The following is a 12,128-nucleotide window of genomic DNA, read 5'->3' as shown; positions in this document are numbered from 1 at the left end:
ATCGATTTTTATTTCAAAGCCCCTGACAAATTAAAATCATTGTATCTCCCAGGAAAATGATTTTCTGTTTATATTTTTGCTGATCAGTATGTATGTCTGGCTGTTTTTCTGTTTTTCGTGTAAGCTCTTTTTGGGAGAGCACTAAACTGATCTGGCTGATATATCGTATAGACTCTTGTTGCGAAGTAAGTAATATGAGTTTTTTTTTTCGATTTGAGGATTATTAAGATTAACAGTGATTAGTATATAACTCTTCCGTTTAAACTATTTAGACGATTTGACCGGAGTTTTGGCTGAATAATTTCACGATATGGTGTCCGTTTTATTTGCGGTAAGGCAATATTAAAGATTAATATGCATTAAAATTAAATCAAAAAATGAGCAAGACTTTAACCATATTCAATACTCACTCATTCCAAATAATGTTTCCCATTAATGATGGAGTAAATATTCTAGTTTTAAAACAATTATATCTGAAGCAATATAAAAATTATGATGACAGTGCGTAATTAATTAACAACATAAACTGTCAACATAGACGTGTTAGGATTGATTACAGTTTACGTACAAAAGCAATTTCACATAGGTTTTGGAAACTTTTGCGCGATCGTTCCTACAAGTAGCATTACAAAAAAGTAATAATTATTAGAAATATATCTGATAAAAAAATAATAACAATAGCATCATAACCAAAGCCGATAAATTAAGCTGCAAACGCGTGGATGGAATGCTGATATTAACATGGGGAAATATCAGAAGAAACGGCTTTATTAAGAAGCAAAAGGAGCTAACAAAAAAGGAAGGAAAAGAATACAAAAGGGATTACCAAGAGTTGGAATTAAACTGCTCCAGGGAAAGCGGATGTTTCACCTGAATAGATCTCAATTCCAAAACATCCAGAAGCGATAAAAAACGGCAGGAAACTGAGATGAGCAATAAATCTGTCAACCGAATATTCCATTTTCATTTCGCAATTGATGAAAGCCATCGCAAAGACGGTAAATGAAGCCACGTGGGATCGATCGTTGTGGCTTGTTCCATGAAAAAATTGCTGGCGTTTCTGTTTATCGTTATTTAATATTTTAAAATATCTATACATTTATTGAACATTCTAGCTTGGTTAATAAAATATGTACTTGAAATTTTTAGTGTATCTTCTTACTTAACTGGAGACAGTCTTACAGATATTTTCAATTAAAAAGACGGACGATTACATAATATACATTAAGTTTACAATCAATCATACACACAGGCATATATATATATATATACATATAAAAGAACACATAAGTGAAACACACACTCACACACCCACACCCAAACACCCCCACATATATATATACATATATATATGTATATATATATACATATATATATATATATATATATATATATATATATATATACTAGCATTTCAGCACGGCGATCAATATTTTTTAATTTTACCCCTATTATGACCCCTTAACATTTATTGTTTTTGGCTCAAATTAAGTTATCTAATTAGATCAATGTCCAAGGAACCTATATCTAAAATTGCATGTGTTTAAACCCAAAATTGTGGAAGGAGTTTTTTAGAGTTTTTACAGGTCAAATCGTTGAACTTTGATCCCTTAACAGCAATATTTCTGGCCGAAAACCGATCACATAGATTCTCCCAAATCTCAGTACACTGTATATTAAATTTCAAATATGTAGACTAAAGATTGACGGATTTAATGCGTAGGGAAATGTACACAGACACACAGACAGACAGAAACATAGACACACATACACGTTCACTTTTATAGATATATTAGCATGGGTGCCCGGCGTTGCCCGGGTGTTTGGAGGTGTATGCTGAGCAAAAAATAACGGCCATTTTTTTTTTTAGTTTGACCCCTATTATGACCCCTTACCATTTATTGTTTTGGGCTGAAATTAAGTTAAGTTAGATCCATGTCCAAGTAACATATATCTAAAAGTTTAAGTCTTTAGACTCAAAATTGTCGCAGGAGTTTGGTAGAGTTCACAAAGGTCAAATCGTTGAACTTTGACCTCTTAACAGCCAAATTTCTGGCCGAAAACCGATCACATCGATTTTCCCAAATCTCAGTACCCTGTATATCAAAGTTCGCGCTTGTAGACGTAAAATTGACAGAGTAATTGCATAGGGAATTGTATATACACACACACAATCAGGCACACATACGCGTTCATTTGTATAGATATACTAGCAGTTTCGCCCGGCTTTGCTTGGGCCCTACATACTCTTAATAAGGTTACGTGTATATATAAAAAAAAGTGTAAATATGTAAATAATTCCTTTCTGTATAATAGTCTTGCTTAAATACCATAGAGAAAAGACAGACAGACATTCTCACTTATATATATATATATATATATATATATATATATATATATATATATATATATATATAGAGAGAGAGAGAGAGAGATTGGATGCTATATATAGTAATAATTTAAAAAGTATAAAAAAAAGACTCATGCACCACCACCGAGAATCGAAACCAAAACGTTCAGCTCACAATTTATTTTGCCTTCGCCGTCAATGACTGGGCTATGAAAATATGTTTACTTCAAGCCTAAACATTAAAAGATGAAACAATAGCTATTACATTATGGATTCGTAATGCCGGCGTTCGACCTCCACCTGGCAAATTTCATTTTTTAAAAAGATTTTCACACTTCTGCGCCGATTTTTCCGTGCTAAAACCCAAATATAAAATTTTGCATGCATTCAATTACCTTATATATGAGGTTTCATGTCTGCAGACTAAAAACTCTAGGAGGAGTTTGGTCGGAAAATTTTATTAAACAAAAGTCTATACGTATCCATTAATATATATAGAAACAATTTTGTGTTTACTATAAACTTTTACACAAATATTATGCAAGTATAAATCATGTAGAGTATCTGCATGAATATAATTACACTTAATAGATAATGAAAACCGAAAAAAAAACCAATAGGGAATTAATTAAAATGAATGCTTAAAAGAATATGCAAACTAGCTAGATCTCTTGCTAGTGAATGCATTTCTACACCCCATATATAAGAAAATTGTATGTTCCTTTTAAATAAATAGAAAAGAGTGTTTTTAATATGAATATCAATGCACATAAAAGAAAAACGAATTCATAGGAGTATAGACTAGTATTTTTGCCCGGCGTTGTCCAGGTGTTTGGAGGTGTATGCTGAGCAAAAGGAAAACAAACGGTAATTTTTTTTAACTTTAACCCCTATTATGCCCCCTTAATATTTATTGTTTTCGGCTCAAATTAGGTTAATAAGTTAGATCCATGTCCAAGGAACATATATCTAACATTTCAATTGTGTATATTCAAAAATTGGCGGAGAAGTTTTGAAGCGTTCGCAAAGACCAATTCGTTGAACTTTGACCCCTTAACAGCCAAAGTTGTGCCCAAACTCGGTCACGTCGATTTTCCCAAATCTCAGTACCCTGTATATCAAATTTCGAGTCAGTAGACTAAAAATTAACAGAGTTATTGCGTAGGGAAATGTACACAGACACACAGACACACATAGACACACAGACACACAGACACGTTCACTTTTATAGATATTCTAGTATGGGCGCCCAGACTTGCCCGGGTGGTTGGATGTGTATGCTGAGCAAAAAAAAAAAAAAAATAGTGGTAGTAGGAAGGCAAGCTCGAGCCCGTACCGCAATAGGGGGAAAAGAACGGAGTAAAACTTAACGTTTATGCTGTTATGACCACCGCCAATCCGGAAGCGACATTTTTTTTTTAAATTATGGCTGGACAATCTAAAGGAGAGGATAACTTTAAAAAATATCGGCGAAAAAATGAACCCCCTCATGTAGAAAAGTGCCTAACTGAAGGGGAAGATATTAATGATTTTAGCCAATTTTTCGATATTTGTCGTATGAGAGGTTGAACGTAAAAACGATACTGATCATGGTAAAAGCCGTCGCCGCTATTGAAAGTTTAAGGCAGAAATGCAAACAGACATACATACGTACATTTCTATATTGGTAACTACACATTTTCGACCCAAACTGATGCAAAAGCTTGCCCTATCTCTAAATAGTCTGTATGTAAAATTTCAAATATCCTGACCAGAAATTGTCTAAGTAATTTGGAAGAGACCGCAGAGGTCAATTTTTGTTTAACTTTGACCCCTATTATGACCCCTTAACATTTATTGTTTTTGGCTCAAATCAAGTTATTATGTTAGATCACTGTCGAAGGAACCTATATCTAAAAATTCAAGTGCGTAGACCCAAAATTGTGGGAGGAGTTTGGTAGAGTTCTCAAAAGTCAAATCGTTGAACCCTGACCCTTTATCGCCAAATTTCTGGCCAACAACCGATCACATCGATTTTCGCAAATCTCAGTACCCTGTATATCAAATTTCGAATCTGTAGACTAAAAATTGACAGTGTTTTTGCGTAGGGAAATGTAAACAACCACACAGATTCACAGACACGTTAATGTTTATATATATATATATATATATATATATATATATATATATATATATATATATACTAGCATGGATGCCCGGCGTTGCCCGTGTGTTTGGAGGTGTATGCTGAGCAAAACAAAAAAAAAACGGTCAATTTTTTTAACTTTGCCCCCTATTATGAGCCCTTAAAATTTATTGTTTAGGGCTCAAAAAAAGGTGTTTTTTTGAAAAAGATTGGCGGGGGAGCCAGATAATGGAGCTCAGACGAGCACTTGCCATGGAAATAACGATATAACAACGACAGGCTCGCTACGTCTCTTCTGTGGAAAAGAGGTTGCAGGGTAGAGAAAAGGGCGTCCCCCACCAAGCCACGAAGTCTATTTTGTACTCTGTCAAGGCAGGATAGGCTGTTTTTAGCAGCTCCCACCCAGATGTGGCAGCAGGACTCCATCTTTGGACGTACTTGGCTCTTATATAGATAAATAATTGCATCATTAGTGAGATGTCTTCTGGAGCGGTAGAAGGATCCAACCATTTTCCCAGCGACCTTGGCCACACACTTGATGTATGTGTTCCATTTCAGATCAGGAGTAAAGGTCAGGCCCAGAAGCTTATCAAAATATGGGGGCTCCCCTAGACGAGAGCCATCCATTTCAATTGATGGCAGATGGGGATCAAAGCGTTTATGATGTAGATATAGGAGCTTGGTCTTAGATTCATTAAAGGTAACCAGCCAGCTCTTTCTCCACTGTAACACGCGCTCAAGATCAGAGGAGAGAGAATCAGAGAGAAGATTATCATTTACGGCCTTTGATGTGTTGACATAAATGGTCGTGTAATAAGCATAGATGTACAACGAAAGATTTTAATATGTGTTTTGGGAGATCATTGATGTAGATCAGGAAGAGAGTTGGGCCCAGTATGGACCCCTGAGTGACTCCAGAGGGACTCCATGCATAAAAATTAACGGACCACCTCTTCTACCTATTGAACCATTTGCTGAAGATCAGCGAATCATAGACAACTTTATTATTTAAGGCCTTTGGGGTATTGCTATTGATTGTAGTGTCGTCAACATATATGTTTACGAATGATCTTAGGATGTGATTTGAGAGATCATTGATATAAATCGGGAAGAGAATTGGGCACAGAATGGACTCCTGGGAGACTCAACCTTTAATACTGTGAGCTTCTGATTTTTACCCATTAATAACTACTCATATGAACCTATCAGTGAGCAATGATTATTAATTGAGAATAGATTTACAGCTATAACGCAGCGGGATTTCCTGTGGAGTAAACTCTCATGTCATATCTTTGAATATGTATATAGCAATTACCCTGGCAAAGAAGTCTCCATCGAGAAACGCGCTAATCTTATGAGATATAACCGTTTGCACATATTCTGTAAATATAGCAATACGGAAAACATATTGCATATCAGTAAGGAGGTTATTTTTGCTGACGTGGTAGACTACTTTTCTATTTAACACATATTTCAGCATCATACTCATGACCCACAGGAGGCTTATCAATATGTAGTGAGAGGGAGATAACCGATCACCTGGGTTCTTAAATACAAGACATATTGTTGAGGTTTTGCAGGATATTGAAAGAAATCCTCTTTAACACTACGCGTAAACAGATTTGTAGTATGCGGCCCTGTTCTGATTCAAGTTATTCAACACTATAATTAGAATTCCGTAAGTGGCAGTTGCTTTACTAGCACCAAGGTTTTTATTAGCATGGCACTATCATGCGTAGCTCTTAGTATCTCGCCTAGCGCGTTTTCAGATGCAGGAGGAATTACGGGGGCTCTGCGGCCCTTATAGCATAGAGTAGTATTAGCTGCAAAGCTATTGCCGAACACTTTGGATTTGTCCGATGCTGATGAGATTACAGCATGTCCATTGATGATGGTTGGGATTAAGCACACATTTATGTTCAGAATCCTGTTTGTTATTTGCCAAACAATGTGAAAGCTGCTCATATACTTTGGACTTAACGGCTGAGCATACAACTCTTTCACGTTTTACGTCCACAGTCGTTGCTGGCAACTCTAAAAGCGGCTTTAGACTCAGTTAATCTATTACCTTGAGGATAATGGAAAAAGTGATTCATGTGCGTATTGTCAGCAGAGCATTCTGGGGAGAATCATGGCTGTCTGGTAGGTTTTTGCTGAGGATTTTCGGATGGTATGATTTTTTTTTTTTTTTTATTCAATTTTCACCCCAAACAAGGCACAGTGCCACTTTGAAGCAGGGGGCTACTATTAGGGAATTAATTAGCGGGGTCATTATGAAGGGAGAAGAGTAGAAAGATGTTTGTTAACATTACACTTGAACTTCTGCATATCATTGCAGTTGGGAAAGCAGAATCCCGGAAGGGAGTTCCAAAGACCCGCAGTTCTGGGGAAGAAACTATTGGAGTAAAAGGCTTTCTTGCACCTAGGGATCTCCACTGTAAAGGGATGAGACTTAGTAGCTTGTCGGGTTTGTCGGGGGTAGTTACGTCGGGGAGGTACAAGTGTTTGCAGTTCGTCAGAGCATTCACCATTAAAGTATTTGTAGAACAGGCAGAGGGATGCAACATCTCGTCGATGGGACAGAGGTTGAAGCCCAGATGACAGTTCAGGACCTATCAGGTTTGCGACTCTTTTTTGAACCCTGTCCAGGAGCGAGAGACAAGCAGCAGATGCACCAGCCCAGATGTGACAACAGTACTCCATACATGGGCGAATGGTTGCCTTATAGAGGTATAGGATACTGGCAGGCGTAAGTAGTTTTCTAGCAGTGTAGAGGGAGCCAACCTTCCTTGCAGCAGCCTTGGCAATGCTCTCAATGTATCTATTCCAGTTCATATTCCCTGTAAACGTTAGGCCGAGGAGTTTAAAAGAAGTACTTTCAGGCAATGTGTTCTTGGCCATTGCTATTGGTGGTAGAGAAGGTTTCTTGTAGTTATTGAAGGAAACAAGCTTAGTCTTAGCAGCATTGAATGAGACCAACCATTTTTGTCCCCATTCCACTACGGATTGGAGGTCATCCTCTAGTGTTTCTGCCATTTTCTTGGATATGTGTTCATTTGTTTTCCCCTCATATCTGTTATAGAGAGTGGTGTCATCGGCAAATATACCCATCTCCGAAACAATATTATCAGGGAGGTCGTTTATGAATATCAGGAACAATAGAGGTCCAAGGATAGACCCCTGAGGCACTCCCGCATTTATGTCATATTGTTTGGATGTACGTCCGTCGAGGACAACTTTGATTTTTCTATTACTTAAGAAGGATTTAATTACGTTATGAATTCTTCCAGTGATTCCATATGATCTAATTTTCCTTAGAAGACCATCGTGCCATACCCTGTCAAAAGCCTTAGATATATCAAGGGCCACCGCTCTACCCTCCCCTGTTTTATCCAATGAACGGTATATACGTTCAGAAACTACAGTTAAGATATCTGCTGTTGAACGGGCTTGCCTGAATCCATATTGTTTGTCAGTCAAGAGTTTAGCAGCTGTTAGGTGCTGGACTAGGGCTTTATTAACTAAGGACTCAAATATTTTGGCGAAAAGCGGGAGGAGGCTAATGGGGCGATAATTTAGTGGGTCAGTCCTTTCACCAGAATTCTTGAAGACATGCAGTATATACTTACATTTAACCATTTTGTCAGGTTTCATACTATAGTGGGCGCCTTTTTTTAAACAGACAATGCAAGATGTAGATCTGGTATAAATGTACTGAAGCTATCCCAGTCAGATATAGAGGGTTGATGTATTGTACAATGGAAGAGTACATCTAACGATATTAAATTTCGTTTTTCTTTGAATTGATACAACTGAGTTTTCGGAAGATCCCAGTGGAGAGAGATAGGTGGATAAACATAGCTCAAGCAAGTTGTCAGAAAAAAGTCTAGGAGACTTGCGTACTTACCGTCATGTCAAGACCACGGCTGGGGTCATGAACTATCTGAGTTAGGTCATAAACAACGGAGAAACTATGGCAGAACCTCCCCTCATCATCTGTCTTGTTTGAGTGGGCTAACCATTCCACATTGTGAAAATTGAAGTCTCCACAGACGCGAATATTAGCCGAAGGATGAGCAAACAGGATGTGATCAGTTTTCTAAGATTAGCTCTTAAATGTTGTAACTTCGCTGTTGTGGGGCGATATAGAACTACTATATTTTTACTGAAATATTAAAACGTTGAAACTTACGGACCGAAAAGTTGTAATATTAAAGAAAGCGACATATTTTTACTCCGGAATTTATTTTTCTACATAGTCACCACCATGCTCAATTACCTTTTGCAAGCATGTTTTGATGCCTAAATCGCAAATGTTTGGTGCCGGCTTTGCCATGCATATCTTGGCGTTACGCTGAAATCAACAAGCCATTCTCCTAACTGTGCTAACATTTATTGTATCGGCTTCGATTAATGTTGATCCTTTCGATGTTTTCGACATAGGGGAAATAAATGTGCATATCTACGATGAGGTATTATTTCTATCATTCCAGTTATTATAGTGAAGGCCGGGCTCATAAAAACTTCCAAACTGGCTGGCAATATCACGAGGTTCACCAATTGCAAAAGCTATACAAACAATTATACTTTAAGGGATCATGAGAAATCTTATGATCTCTCGGTAGGAATGTATCAGATAGCCGGTTTTTGTTCGACTTTATTCAGGATTCCCAATTAAAAGCAAAAACGAAATGACAACAAACTTAATTAAATGAAAGTAATTATAGACACCATTAAGTAGGAATATATTAAGTAATACAACAGTTAACGGAGAAAAATTTTACTAGGATATTCAATTGTAATTATTATTAAAAGACTATTAGAAGTTCGTCATGGCAAAGAGAGAAGCGCAGTACCTAATCGGCTTGTACACTTCAAAATTTCTGTTCACATGCAGTGAAAGAGATATTTTCTAACATAATCACGTTTTAAATTTTGTTATAATTCAATGGCTCTTATGATCATTTTAAGATTTCTATAACTGGGTTCTGTGATTGAATTCTCAGTAAAACTCCAAAGCGCTCGCTTAATGGACGTGGTAACTTCTCTTATATTCCATAAATTAGTGCCAATAATATTATCGATTAATATTACGCTTGACGCAGCTTATATATATGCTGTCAATAGCTGACGAATGTTACTAAAGTAATCTTAAAAAACAGTCGATTCTATATAACTTAATGGGAAAGAGTCCAATCAACAAGTATGTGAAAATTACACCGGCCGTAAGGATTACACGATTGCAAACCACGTGTCGTCATCACTCCATTAAATTGGGTCTGCATTAATCGATTGGAAATTTTCTTCATGAGACTACAATAAAAGGAAACTAGAGAATTAGCTCAGAAATTAAAGTAGACCTCTGTGTGTAGGAGATACATCATGTTATTCTTATACATCGGAATAATGTTAGATATACCCTCCGTCTTTCGTATTTAACAACAAGCTAATATATACATATATATATATATATATATATATATATATATATATATATATATATATATATATAACCCCTTCACCATCTCTTCGGAGAATTTCAATTATCTAGGTAAATTCACTGCCAATAAACGTAATTGACAAACAATACAATAATATATCGTTCGACACAAATGAAATTAATTCATTATCGTTGCTTCCCGAATTAAAGACACTGGAATATTTTCGTCAATTTATAAATAAAACTCGTTTGTGGAACACATTTACGCGGGGTTGGTTTGCAGTTAATTATAATACCGTCGTTTTAATTTCAATCCTTAGAAATATTTTTCAAGTTGTTAGTAAGCAATATACAATTGACGATGTTAAAACAGCAGCTCCAGCGAAATGTTCTAGAACATTAATAGCAAAGTTAATTATCAGCAGAATATTGATAGTAAGTTTGAGCGAGGAGAAAAGAATAATATCTTATCTGTTTAAAATTTTCTGTACTTTGATTATTATATAATCAAAGCTTACGTGCCATGCAAGAATCGTGCCTATTTAAATGCGTCCATATCATCGTAAACCTTATTAACGCATATAATTTAGTGGCCTTTTAGACGTAATTTATGATGTCTCATTAGTATAAATGTATGACGATGTGTAGTGATCTGTGACATCATTAGGAGCAGCAAATGGAAGTAGTGAATTCCTCTCGGTGGAGTATGTAGAGTCGCGTATTTCTTTAATTAATCAACAATATGTACAGTATGTACGAAAAAAGCAAACATACCTTTTCGCGCAGTATATGTTTACATGATTTCATTTTTCATTACCAAGGTCTCTAGGCATTAAACACTATGCATTCTCACCCAAGCATAAGATGAAAAAATGCCCAACACATGCTCTGTTCCGAAGACCAAATCCAATTATGCGTGCTTAGTTTTATAAGTCATTTCCTTAATATACAACCAGCGTCAGCGCCATTATATACATTATCCATTAGTATATTAGTATTATTATCCTTTCGATAACTATTATCATTGTTGACCCTACAGTAGCATATTAGTATTACATCCTTCATCGAATATGATACGATAATTAAACACGGGAAGTCGACGTACGCTCTGTGCATTGCTTTATGGGCACATTTTGTTCATATTCTTACCTGAAACGAGAGATGTTTACACAGAAAAAAGGAAACAGGAAACCAGTGTCCCCTTTTTTTTTTTAGGAAATTCTCACCGTTTCGTCCTCATTTAAATTGCCACCTCTTCCACCAGGTATTGGTAGAAGTCACCTGCCTCTTATACACTGTTAAGGACGAATGTTAGGACTGCCTCTTTCTCATGAGAATAGGACGTAATCAGCTACTATTTGGAATCATGCCTCACGGGTTACTCTGCGTTTAGCAGTAGAGATATCTGTTTAAATTACATTTAAAGCTGCAGTTTAGTACAGTCAGACAAGCTAACAAAAAAAAATAGACGCACGTATCTTATAACTGGTAAATATTACAGCCATGAATTTATCTTGATTTCAGATTATGTATTGCTTCTAACCTTTCTTTTCAGCCTAATTGCCATTACTCAGTTTTAATTTAATTCATGCCTGGCTAAGCAAATGTTGTAAAATCTAAATTTATCGGCGTTTAAAATCTGATCTTTAAAATATATAAGCATAATATAGGTTTCTTTCCTTCTCCTTCAAAAAGAGGAAACGTTTTGCTGAACGACCTCAAATAATTAAGTGAGCCCCACCCTCTAATGACCTCCGATAGTGACGGTAGAATTTCTTAGCGTCATTCGGACGCTGACCGAGAGGATCCATGCCTCGAAGATGTAATTTTTAGCTAAGTACATTTAATCCGCACTTTCTTAAAAAGTCAAACAAATCTAACCCTCTTTTCTCGTGTGTGTACATTTGCTTTCTGTTCAGTTTTATTTTGTTTTTATTTTTTAGGCGCATTCTAACCATTCTTGCTTCACTTATTTTAAAACAATTCCCTGACTATTTTTTTTCTTTTTTTACTATGACGCATCGAGGTAGTAGTGGGTGGGAGGGAATCCCTATAGATTAGCTTATTTAGATGACAGAAAAACTTTATTAAACCTCGACTCTACACCCATGAATTGGAATTCTGTATATTTACTCTCGTTCAAATAGATTATTTTAAATATGCAAGCAAAAACAAAGAGCAAGTTTCAAAGTGTAGCAGTCATAGAAACAAAA

Source organism: Euprymna scolopes, chromosome 7, assembly GCF_053919585.1.
Source record: "Euprymna scolopes isolate OS-2025 chromosome 7, ASM5391958v1, whole genome shotgun sequence".
NCBI classification, from domain to species: domain Eukaryota; kingdom Metazoa; phylum Mollusca; class Cephalopoda; order Sepiida; family Sepiolidae; genus Euprymna; species Euprymna scolopes.
Note: the sequence above shows the minus strand (reverse complement) of the source record.